Raw genomic sequence first — 12,247 nt, 5'->3', positions numbered from 1 at the left:
GCGTAGGCGATTACTTTCTTGCATTGCATTAGTACACATCCCAAACCAGAATGAGACACGTCACTAAATACAACAAAATCCTCAGTACCTTATGGCAAGGCCAGGATAGGTGCTTGGGTGAGTTTTTGTTTGAGTATGTCTAACGCCTCTTGTTGCTTTGTTCCCCATTCATATTTGATGTTCTTACGAATTAAGGAAGTTAGGGGAACAACGATTTGGGAAAAGTTTTTGATGAACCTTTGATAATAGCCTGCCAATCAGAAGAAGCTTTGAATCTCGGTTGGCGACTTTGGAATCTCCCACTTAGATATAGCTTCAATCTTAGCGGGGTCTACTTGAATACCATTGACGTTAATAATATGACCAAGAAATTGCACCTCGTGCAACCAGAACTCGCATTTCGAGAACTTGGCGTACAATTTCTCGGTTCTAAGAATTTCAAGTAATGTTCGAAGATGATTTTCATGATTGTCCTTAGACTTAGAGTAAATGATTATGTCGTCTATGAAAACGAGAACAAATTTATCCAAGTAAGGCTTGCAAATATGATTCATCATGTCCATGAACGCGGCTGGCGCATTAGTAAGTCCAAATGTCATGACGGTGAACTCATAATGGCCATACCTTGTTAGAAAAGCGGTTTTCAGAATATCTTCGGATTGGACTTTGAGTTGGTGATAGCCGGAACGAAGATCGATTTTTGAAAATAATCTAGCACCTTGAAGTTGGTCGAAAAGATCATCAATTCGCGGGAGTGAATAACGATTCTTGATTGTGACCTTGTTGATAGCTCGGTAGTCGATTCACATTCGCATGGATCCATCCTTCTTTTTAACAAAGAGTGTTGGCCCTCCCCATGGTGATGAACTTGGTCGTATGAATCCTTTCTCGAGAAGCTCGTCAAGTTGTTTCTTCAGTTCTTTCATCTCGGTTGGCGCGAGGCGATACGGAGCTTTGGCAATCGGAGCAGTACCGGGAATGAGATCGATCCTAAATTCTACTTCACGATAGGGAGGGATTCCGGGAAGTGCGTCGGGAAAGACATCGGCATAGTCGGAAACAACGGGAACGTTTTTGATTTCTTTGGGTTTTGATTCTTCGGTGACACAGGCCATGAATGCTAAGCATCCTTGATTCAAACATTTGGTAGCCCTTATCATGGAGATTAGGCTAACTTGGCCAACATCTTTATCCCTTTCAATTCGAATAGTTCGTTTATCAGGGGATCGAAGTTCAACAGTCTTGCTATTGCAAAGGATATGAGCATGGTTGTCGGATAACCAATCCATACCCAATACAACATCAAAACCAGCAAGAGTCATGGGTAGCAACTGAATAGGCAAAACGTAACCAGCTAATAAGATTTTTCCGTTTTCTAGGGCTTCGGAGATTTTAACGATTTCGCCACTAGCGGGTTCAACGCTTAGAGTTTTATTAAGTTTGATTAATGGTTCGTTTAATAGACTACAAAATATATAATCTATAAAAATTAAGTTGGCTCCTGAATCAAACAAGACTCTAGCATAAGTGTTGTTAACTAGGAATATACCGGTAATAGTTTTCGGCATGTCGGCCACTTTCTTTGTATCCAGAACGGAGACTCTTGCATTACCCTTCTTGGGCTCATTCTTTTGACCGCTACCACCCGCACCACCAATCGCTGGCTTATTCTTGGAGCATTCGAAGCTAAGATGTCCCATTTCCTTGCAATTGTAGCAAGTCATCTTCTTCTTCCAACAATCGGTCGTGGCGTGGCCGGGTTTGTGACATGACTCACAAAGTCGTGGAGTTAGATGGCATCTTCCCCTATGGTATTTCTTACAAACTTTGCATTGTGGGATGCCGGGGTTGAAGCCAGACCTTCGTTTGTCAACTCCTTTACCCTTGAAACGGTTATTTCCTTCCTTCTTCGGGTCTTGTGTCGTCACGAACCTCTTGTCCTCTTCTTTATTGCGGATCATTCTGCCCATCAAGTACCCAGCCAACTCCATCGCGGAGTCAGCGGTTTGTGGCAAGTGTGACCTCACCATGTCACAAATCTCTCGTGATAGTCCCCATATATAGCGTGTAACCTTACTGGATTCCGGGGTAACCAGCTGGGGAACCAAACGACAGTATTCGTGGAATTTTGTGTTGTACTCACGAAGGTTCGTTTCAACAACCTTGTGAGACAAGAATTTGGTTTGAATTTGATCCGTTTCATGCATCGGACATAATTTTGACATCAAAAACTCTTTGAACTCGTTCCAAGTCATGTTGTACATCACCTCCTTTCCTCTACTCAAGATCAACGTGTTCCCCCACTCTAGGGCTTCGCCTTTAAACATGAGGGCAGAATATTGAATCTTTTCTTCATCAGTACATTTGCTTGTAATTACAATCGTCTCCATCTCTTCAAGCCACCTCACGGTCGTGATGGCTCCCTTATCACCATGGAATTCTTTCAGCCCATAAAAGTCTATAAAAGAGCACCCACTTATCTTAAGTTTCTTAAATTCTTGACGAACTCCACCATCAGCTTTCGACTCATGTACACTTTCATCCATACGTGATGGTCTAGAACGAGGTTTAGAAATGGATTTTCGAGAAGGATGTGCAGATTGTGAATGTTTCGTTTGTCTAGATTGGGATCTAAATTCAGTTTCGGCCCTTACGACATCTTTTACTAACTTTTGGATTTGTTTCATATATTTATCGGGAATCGGTTCCTCTTGTTAATTTTCGGGTCCTTTCCCTTTATCTTCTCGTCTTTCGGCTTCCTTTCTGGAGGCCTCTCAGTTATCACTTTGTCGAGACATTTTTATCTTTTATTCTTTTTCAATCTTTTTATCTGAAATTTTAACATGTTTCTTTTATAAAACACAAGTTTTATTTTATTAACCAAATGTATATATATATATATATATATATATATATCATAAAATGATATATATATATTATCTTACAACATTCTTTATATATCGTTCATACGATATATAAACTCCTATCCTTATTAATTGTATTTTACACATAACACACAAACTAGTTTAAACACATAAACTTCATTTCTTGAAACACGCTATAATCACCATCTTCTTAGTCATTCATGAACTTCTTTACAACCCTTGTCAACTTGTTGCACTTGCAAAGAAACGTCTCTCCTATCTTCTTCTTTTTCTTCCCATCAACAGCAATCTTCATTCTCAAATCATCGGTCTCCTGTAAAGCTCGATCCAGATGTTCCTCCTGTGACTGGGGAATGTCATTGGGATAACCATAGAGATGTGGTGGATCTCGTTACCCCATCATTACCACATCAAAATTATTCCTTGGATCCTGGTATCGAGAAGCAGTCACATCGGATTGGTAGTTGAAGAAAGTGTCAGCAGCCTCATTCTGCTCTCGGATTTCATTCGCTTGTTCTTCAACTGATGGGATCTTGCCTGTGTACGGTGGGAAGCTTGATGAGGCTATGCCCATGATCTCTCGAAGAAATTGCATGTAGGGATCAACAGAACCATAACTTGGGTGAGAGAATGGCTCTTCCACCGGTGTCATCATCTCATTCGGGTTGTTGGGATATTCGTCTTCCTCAGGATCTGTTTCCTCCTCTGGTTCCTCTTCGGTTATTGCAGGCACGTGGATCTTCTCGTATGGCATCATCACTCTCATCTTGGGATTGTGAGATGGCCCTTTGCCATTGTTGGGTTGTGAGTTGACTTCGTTGAGAGTGGAGCTTCCTGTATGCCATCGCCTTTGATCGGAGTGGCATTGCATCCAGTCGAAGGATGAGGATCTTGGTTCTTCCTTTATTGGTCGGTTTGAAAGGAAGGCATAAGATGGGTGTGGATTTGGTAAGTATCTAGTGGGAAGGTAGTGCGGTATCTACGATGGTTGGTAAGTGGGGATCTCCGATGGGTGGTACGTCGGTATTTCAGAAGGATGGTATATGGGCATTGTTGGTGGATGGTAGCTTGAGTGCCTTGGTTGTTCGTATCTTTGTTTCGGTGGACTATCGGGTAATTTAATTGGACAACGCTCAGTTCCAGGGAAGTATATTGGTTTGGGTCGTTCAATGTATTGGTCTCGTTTGAAGAAAGCCTCAAAATAATCTTCACTCATGATGTCTTTTGGGAATTTGTAGTATTTTCTTGCTCTTCTTGCTTCACGATCATAATACTCCATTAATTTCTCATAAGACATCTTTGATGGGTGGTTTAGAATGTAGAGAGGGAAAGAAAGGGTTACCAGCAAATCTTATCCCTATTCAAATAAACAAGTAAAATATTTTCCTATGCTTGGATTGAAGCTTGGGTATTGTTTTATTATACCCAATTCGCTAAGATCTATGGCTCTGATACCAACCTGTCACTCCCCCATCTTAGGCCTAGGGGCGTGACCCAACAGTTGGGACCATATTTGTAAATAAATCAGAGTTACGGGTTATCAGCGGAAGTCTTTATGAAATATGTGGATTTAAAGTTAAAATATTTACATTACAAAAGACGAGATGAAAGTCTCGTTTAGATTTACTTGTTTATAAGTTTAACAAAATCATCATATTTTAATATTTAAACATTCTTGAGCCATTCGTCCTTCAAGCTCTATTCTTGGTTACCTTCAAAATGTTATAAAAATACGCCAGCAATGATTGCTGGTGAATATGCTGACGATAAAATAATTTCTTTTACTTTGTCACCCCTCGAGGGTTACGCAAGCCTCAGCCCATCTTGGCTTAGGAATAACAAAGTTAAAAAAATATCATTATAAATTCGAGTCTCTACACTAGGTCACCTCAGCAAAACACCGCAGCGTTTCGACGTACTTAGTTACCATAAATATACACAAGGTCAGTCTCACTCGAACGTACTTAGGTTCGGCCCATCATGGCTGGAGGTCGTTACCAGGCGTGTTGCGATGTGCCCACCGTATTAACCACATATGTAAGGATCCAGACAAACGTATACTACAGCCTGAGGGCTAGGCTTATACTCTTATTTACAACATTTTTAGAGATACTTGATCTCATGTAAAGTTTTATACATAACACATTTATTTGTATGAAAACAAGTTTGTAAAAGTGGGGCGTATTCACCTTTTCGCTTTGGGATCGACTTCAACACCGTCCGAGGGTCTTTCCCTTGCTATCTCATACCTATAGTACGAGTATAGCCATTCGTTAGTCGGATATACAATGCGGCTTAAAACCTTTAGACTTATTTATCTCGATGAACTTTTAGTTCAATTCTCGTTTACTTGAAAACCTTTAGTTTAAAAGTAATGTTTATAAACCTTTAGTTTATTATAAAAAACCCTACGTTTCTTCTTCTTTAAGAAACGTATTCTTTTCTTTAATATTAAGAAATACTCATTATTACTTAAATAATAATTTCATAACAAAGAATATGTATTACACACATTTATAGCATTCATATTCTATCTTTATTCTTTTCTTTGTTATGTTTTCTTTTCTTTTCTTTTAACGAGGTATCGAGTATAACCTCGACTTAAGGTTTAAGCCTTTAATATAATATTATATTATATTCACTTGACATTACGCCTAACCTCGTTGGCGTTTTTGAAACCCTAAGAACTTGAGCAGCACTCCGACGCCGCATGAATACTTCAGTTCATCACGCACAACGAGACACTCCAATATTCCTCCACGTCGGCACACTTTACCAGGTAACTTGTCGGGAAGTCACTCCACGACGTCATCATGCTTAACATCGTCGGGAAGTGGCACGATTATCGAGGTATGTCACGAAAAACTAGGAATCGAGCACGGTTATCGAGGCGGATCGAGGGCACGAACTTCGAGGTGTAGAGAGACGTTAGAGAGAGAGAGTAGAAAACTGAATTTTGGTGTGAAAATGTGAAAGCCTGGACCTGCTATTTATAGACATAATTTTGGATCCCATCGCGATAAGCGATGGGTCCCTGGGCTAGCCTATCGCGTAGCGCGATATAGGCCCGATGATTCACCAACTAGACCTGCCACGTGGTGACACGTGGCAGGCGTTATGCCGCGTGGTGACACGTGGCGGACGTGTTGCTACGTGGTGACACATGGCGGCAGACGGTGCCACCGTGTGCCATGTGACACACGTGTCACAACATGTAAGACCACGTCATCGCGATACGCGATGACGTAGGTACTACACTTATAGCGTATCGCCATTGACTTCTTCAAGAAGCTTTGACCAAGCCCCATCGCGATACGCGATGAGCTTGACTTTTGTCCCGTCGCGTATCACGATAGGACAAGAAATCAGAATTTCCATTTTTAACCTTGGAGTTTGGAATTTTGGCAGAATTAATCCCTAGACTTTGAAAAGTTGACATTTTTGGCTCGAAATTTCCGTGATGTTACAATCATAGATACCTTAGTCAGATATATAGTCAATTAAAGGACATATCAGTTTGACCAGATTCACACAATCAAGCAAAAAACACAACTTACTCACTCAAGACCTTTTAAGAAATAGTCAGTTAGGACATGGAGCACACATCATCAATCAGACCTCATCAGAGTTGATCATGCCTAAATATTTTAATAGAAAATGAAATCTTGTTTTATCTAGTGGCTTGGTAAACAGGTCTGCCAAGTTGTCACTAGTGTCAACTCTTTTCATTTCTATATGATCTTTCTCACTACAGTCTTTGATAAAATGGTGTCTGATTTCAATATGCTTGGTCTTTAAGTGTTGGACTGGGTTTTTGACTATGAACAGAGCAGCAGTATTATCAATATAAATAGGAGTATTCAAGTAATTCAAACCATAGTCCAGCAGTGGATTCTGAATCCAAATTACTTATGCATAACAAGTGGATGCGACAATGTATCCAGCTTCAACAGTAGAGATTGACACTGTTGGTTGCTTCTTGCATTGCCATGACACTAGCCTGTCTCACAAGAATTGACATCCACCTGATGTAGACTTCCTACTCATGTTGCAACCATCATAATCACTATCAGTATATGCAAGTAGATCATAGGGATGGTTCTTAGGATACCATATCCCAAAATCAGGTTTTCCTTTCAAATATCTAAATATTCTCTTGACATCAGTCATATGAGAAACTTTTAGACATGATTGGAAACTTGCACACACACAACAAACATAATGTCAGGCCTTGAAGCAGTTAAGTACATCAAAGATCAAATCTTAGCTCTATATTCATGTTCATCAACAGGCTCCCCCTTTTCATCAGCTACCATCTTCTCATATGTGTCCATTGGAGTAGAGGCAGTCTTCAAGTCTTGACATTTGATCTTGTTCAAGATGTCTTGTACATATTTAGATTGACAAATGAATATAGCATCTTTCTTTTTTTAACTTGCAATTCTAGAAAGAAATTCATTTCTCCCATTGAGCTCATACAGTACATAGACTTCATAACTTCCTCAAACTCCAAACACATATGTTCATTTGTAGATCCAAAGATGATATCATCAACATATACTTGAACCAAAAGCAAATCTCTTCCCTTTTTCTTGTAGAAGAGTGTCTTATCAATGGCTCCTCTTTGAAATCCATTAACAAGTAGATGATTTGACAACTCATCATACCAAGCTCTTGGAGCTTGATGTAATCCAATTAGAGCTTTGTTTAGTTTATACACTCTATTTAGAAACTCAGGATCCTCAAAACCTAGAGGTTGAGTGACATACACCTCCTCTTCTATATTTCAATTTAAGAAAGCAGATTTGACATCCAATTGAAACACTATGATGTTCTTAGAAGCATCATAGGCTAAAAGTATTCTAATAGCTTCTAACGTTGCCACTGGAGCAAACACTTATTCAAAATATATTCCTTCTTCTTGTAAGCATCCTAATGCAACTAGTCTTGCTTTGTTTTTCATTACAATGCCTCTTTCATCCTTTTTATTTTTGAAAACCCATTTGGTGCCTATTGAAAACTTTCCTCTTGGCTTATCCACAAGTTCCCAAACTTGCAAAATTTTGAATTGAGCCAAATCCTTATGCATTGCTTCTACCCAACTATTGTCTTTTAATGCTTGATCAATGTTCTTGGGTTCAATTTGAGATAAGAAGTAGGAGTACAAACAGATGTTTGCAAATTCAGATGAACTTCTTGTTACCCTTTCATGAAGATCACCAATTATGTTTTCATCAGGATGATTTCTTTCAACAAAAGAAGTTTGAATAACTTGATTTGAAGAAATTGTTGAATCAAGATTTGTGTCATTGAGATCATATTTTTCAATGACCAAATCTGATGCTGTATTGTTCATATCAGCTTCTTCTTCAACATTCTGTTGTGATGTTGAAGCAAGATCACTTCCAATGTTAAATTTTGAAACAAAGTTTCAAAGGTTGACTATCAATCAGCTTGCTGGTCTTGATCATGTTGGTTATCAGCTTGCACATCATTAATGCATAATTTTCTTGATCTTGTGGCTGATCAAGATTATCATTTTGTTCATCTTCAGATTCAACAGTAGTAACATTCTTATTAAAAGAATATTCAGTGTTCTTTTCAGCAACCTTGGACCATAATATGTCCAAATCAATGTTCTTCTCTAAAGTAGCTTCAGGGTCACTTGTCCTATATAAAGTATCATCAAAGTCCTTAGGGTAAATTTTGAAGGATTTGATTAATTTCTCCAGATCAAATTGCCATGATGCTCCATCAACAGTGTTTAATTGATTTTCATTGAATATTACATCTGAAGACTCAATCACACTCAAATGATCTTTCACATAAACTCTGTAAGCTGTTGAGTGTGTAGAATATCCAGCAAACAAACACTCTAAGGATTTAGATTGAAATTTGTTTAAATAGTCTTTTGTATTCAACAATGAGCACTTGCATCCAAAAGGCTTGAGGAACTTGATGTAGGGTTTTCTCTTGAACAAAATCTCATAGGGTGTTTTGTCTTGACCTTTGTTTAGAAGGACTCTGTTCTGAACATCGCAAGCATTGTTTATAGCTTCCTACTCATAGGCAAATAAGGATCTGCTATCATGGTTCTTGCAGCTTCCATCAAATATCTGTTCCTTCTTTCTGCTACCCCATTCTGTTCAGGAGTTCTAGGGGCACTGAATTGTTGAAGGATTCCTTTAGCTTGAAAACATTCAGTCATCACCCCATTCTTGAACTCAGTCCCATTATCACTTCTCATGACCTTCACCATTATATCTAGTTGATTATCAATCCTTGTTACACAACATTTAATTAATTTAGCGTCCTCATCTTTTGAGTTAAGAAAATAGACCCAAGTATATCTTGAAAAATTATCAATGATCACTAAACAACATCTATTCTTACCAATACTTGGAACACTCACAGGACTATAGGGATCCATGTGAAGTATTTCTAGTACTTGTTCAATTGAGTTAATGATTTTTGTTTTGTGAGATGATTTGTGATGCTTTCCCTTTTGACAAGAAATACATTTGTCATCTAGCTTGAACTCCCTTATGGGTAAACCAATGACATGTTCACCTTTAACAAGTTTGTTCATACTCTTCAAGTTGACATGAAAAAGCTTTTTGTGCGACAATTTTGTTTCATTTTCAGTGGCTTTTGACACAAAAGAGGTACCACCTCTAGAAATGGCATCTTTCATCCTTAATTCTTGTAGATTTCCATTTCTAGGGGCTATCATCATTATCATGTATGGAGGAATTACAAATTTAGGTTTGAGGATGAAATAGTTAGAATCATAAAATCCAACCTTATAACCTTTATCACACATCTGGGATATGCTCAAAAGATTATATTGTAATCCTTCTACATAAAATACATTGTCAAAATGACACTTTGTCATTGTTAAGAATGCCTTTCCCCACAATCATCCCTCCATTTTCATCACTCCCAAATGCAACTAGTCCCTCAAATATTTCTTCACAGTTGACCAATGACCTCTTGTCACAAGTCATGTACCTGGAACATCCACTGTTTAAGTAACAAAAATCATTCATTGGAGTGGACTTTTCCTGCACAAATCAAAGAAAAATGAATCAGTTAAATGATGAAATACAAGCTGATTTAGCTTGCAAATCATCAGCAAAATTATCAACTGTTGCATTTGGTTTGGGGTCCTCATAAACAAGCTCACAAGAGTCATCAGATTCATAGCTAGTTTCATATGAGCTTCCAACATAGGGAACTATGTTGGTACATTCTTCAATGACAAATTCTCTTTTCATGATTTTTATTTGTGCTTTAGTCTTTGGTTTCCACAAAAAACCATGTGGTTCAAAACCATTTTTCAGCAAAAATTCCTCATCCCCATTCAGTAAATTTGATTTTTTCTTAGTGAGAACTTTCATTTTTATACTTGCTCTTCTTGTCACAAACTGTTGACTTATCAGAGTCAGAAGATTTTTCAGAAGTTGTGACTTAATAGATTGAGATCTGTTGAGTTTCTTCAATATTGGGGCCTTGTCAGTCACTTCAACTTTCTTCACAACTGCTTCTTCATTCTTGACTTTATTTTCTCCCATCTTCTCACCAATGCTCAAGTATTCATTGTATCTTATTTTATAGAATGCAAAGTCTTCTCTAATTTTTGCATGGTCAGGATCATGAAATGGTTCAGGAATGAACCTTTCCTGGCATGAATTAGTGTGATGACCATAGACATTACAAACTTTGCACCAAACTATCCTTTGAACCTTTTACCCGAGTTGACCATCTTGTATCTTTCACTAGGTCTAGGTGAATCAACACCAATAGTCTTGTTGGGATGAGAAAAGACTTAAGGAAGACTGGAATCTTCTCAACCTCTTTGGAAAACGGATAAGTATGGAAACCGAGCACCCTCAGGTCTCCCAGCAAGCTTAAACTTAGTCAAGCAAGGTATTTTGCTATTCGAGCAAAGTTAACTTCTGGAATTCTTTTTAAGTGTTAGTTCGAGCAAACTATACTGCATCAAGCAAGGTTGTTCTTCAAGTCAAGCAAGGTATGTTTCAGAGCAAACTCTTGACTAAACCAAGCTAAAACCAAGTATTTTGGTTGATCGAGCAAGGTTTATTTATAATAAACAGTGGTCCCAGCAAGCTTGAATGAAGTTGATAAAGAAATTACTTAAGGACTTTAAACAAGCAAGGTTCAACCCAAAGCAAGATACAGTGTCACCAGCACACTTGGACTTGTCCAAATAAGTTAAAGCAACAAAAGGTTAAAGGGATCTCTGAAGAACAAGTTTGCTCATAGGATATATATCGAGTAAAGTTTGGTATTATCAGGAATATTGAAGCCTGCTTGATGAATATTTTCTAAGGAAAATATTCTATGTAAAGCTTACATGGAGAACTATTCCCTAGCACACTTAATGGTTACCAAGTCTGCTCGCTAAAGACAAAAGATGCAAGGCTTGCTCGAAGACCTGTTTACACTTAGAATGTTGATAACCGTCGTTTGAGTCATGCAAAAAGCTAAATAACCTAAGTAGATAAGGTAAATAAGGTATCGTATACACCATGAGTATGTGGTCAATGTAATCGTGTAACAGATTTCTAATATTATGAAGTAGCATATTTTAGTTTTGATCACACAAGCAAATGGTTTGAATTTAGAATTAAGCAAACAAACGAGTAAACAAGTTACATTCAATTAATAAAAGCAAATCACACCTGGGACCTCAAGTAAGAAACCTACAGTAATCTCATGCAACCTAATTGATTAATCATTAACAGTTAATTACAGCCTGATCAACTAAACAAAACCTTAGACATCAACAATCGCTTTACACACGGCACTAGTTATCAAACAGTTCCTGCCAGTGTGAATCAGTTATGGGCAATCATATGTTTATCGTATTCAATCTAATCAAACAGTCCTATGGTCATTATTACAACAACTGGTAATTAATCGTTCAGATCGACGTAAACCTAAACCGGTTGATCCACAGAGAATTACCAAACATCAATAATCATAGATCAACCACAAACAATTATACATAAGTGTTCTTAGTCACATGAGAAAACTGAAAGAATTACAAACTATACATTCCTAGGTGGGATTCTAGGAGATTAGCCGAGCCGCGACATCAAGGAATCATCAATAATGATGAAATGGAACATGTATGTGATCTCGGTACAAGCTGGAATGATGGAATCGCCTCCTTGAAGCTCTGGAAATCGCCTTGGTTGATAAAAACGAAGTTATAGCCATCATATAATGAAATTGATAATAACCCTATTTCCCGTCTGCACACCCCATCGCGTATCGCGATGGGGTCTTCATTGCTTGATCGACCCCTTGTTCAAGACTTCATTAAACACCCATCG

Source organism: Bidens hawaiensis, unplaced genomic scaffold, assembly GCF_021521415.1.
Source record: "Bidens hawaiensis isolate Kalapana, Puna unplaced genomic scaffold, B.hawaiensis_p1.1 tig00022662_1, whole genome shotgun sequence".
In the NCBI taxonomy this organism is placed as follows: domain Eukaryota; kingdom Viridiplantae; phylum Streptophyta; class Magnoliopsida; order Asterales; family Asteraceae; genus Bidens; species Bidens hawaiensis.
The sequence above is the reverse complement of the archived record's forward strand: the minus strand, read 5'-3'. Positions refer to the sequence as shown.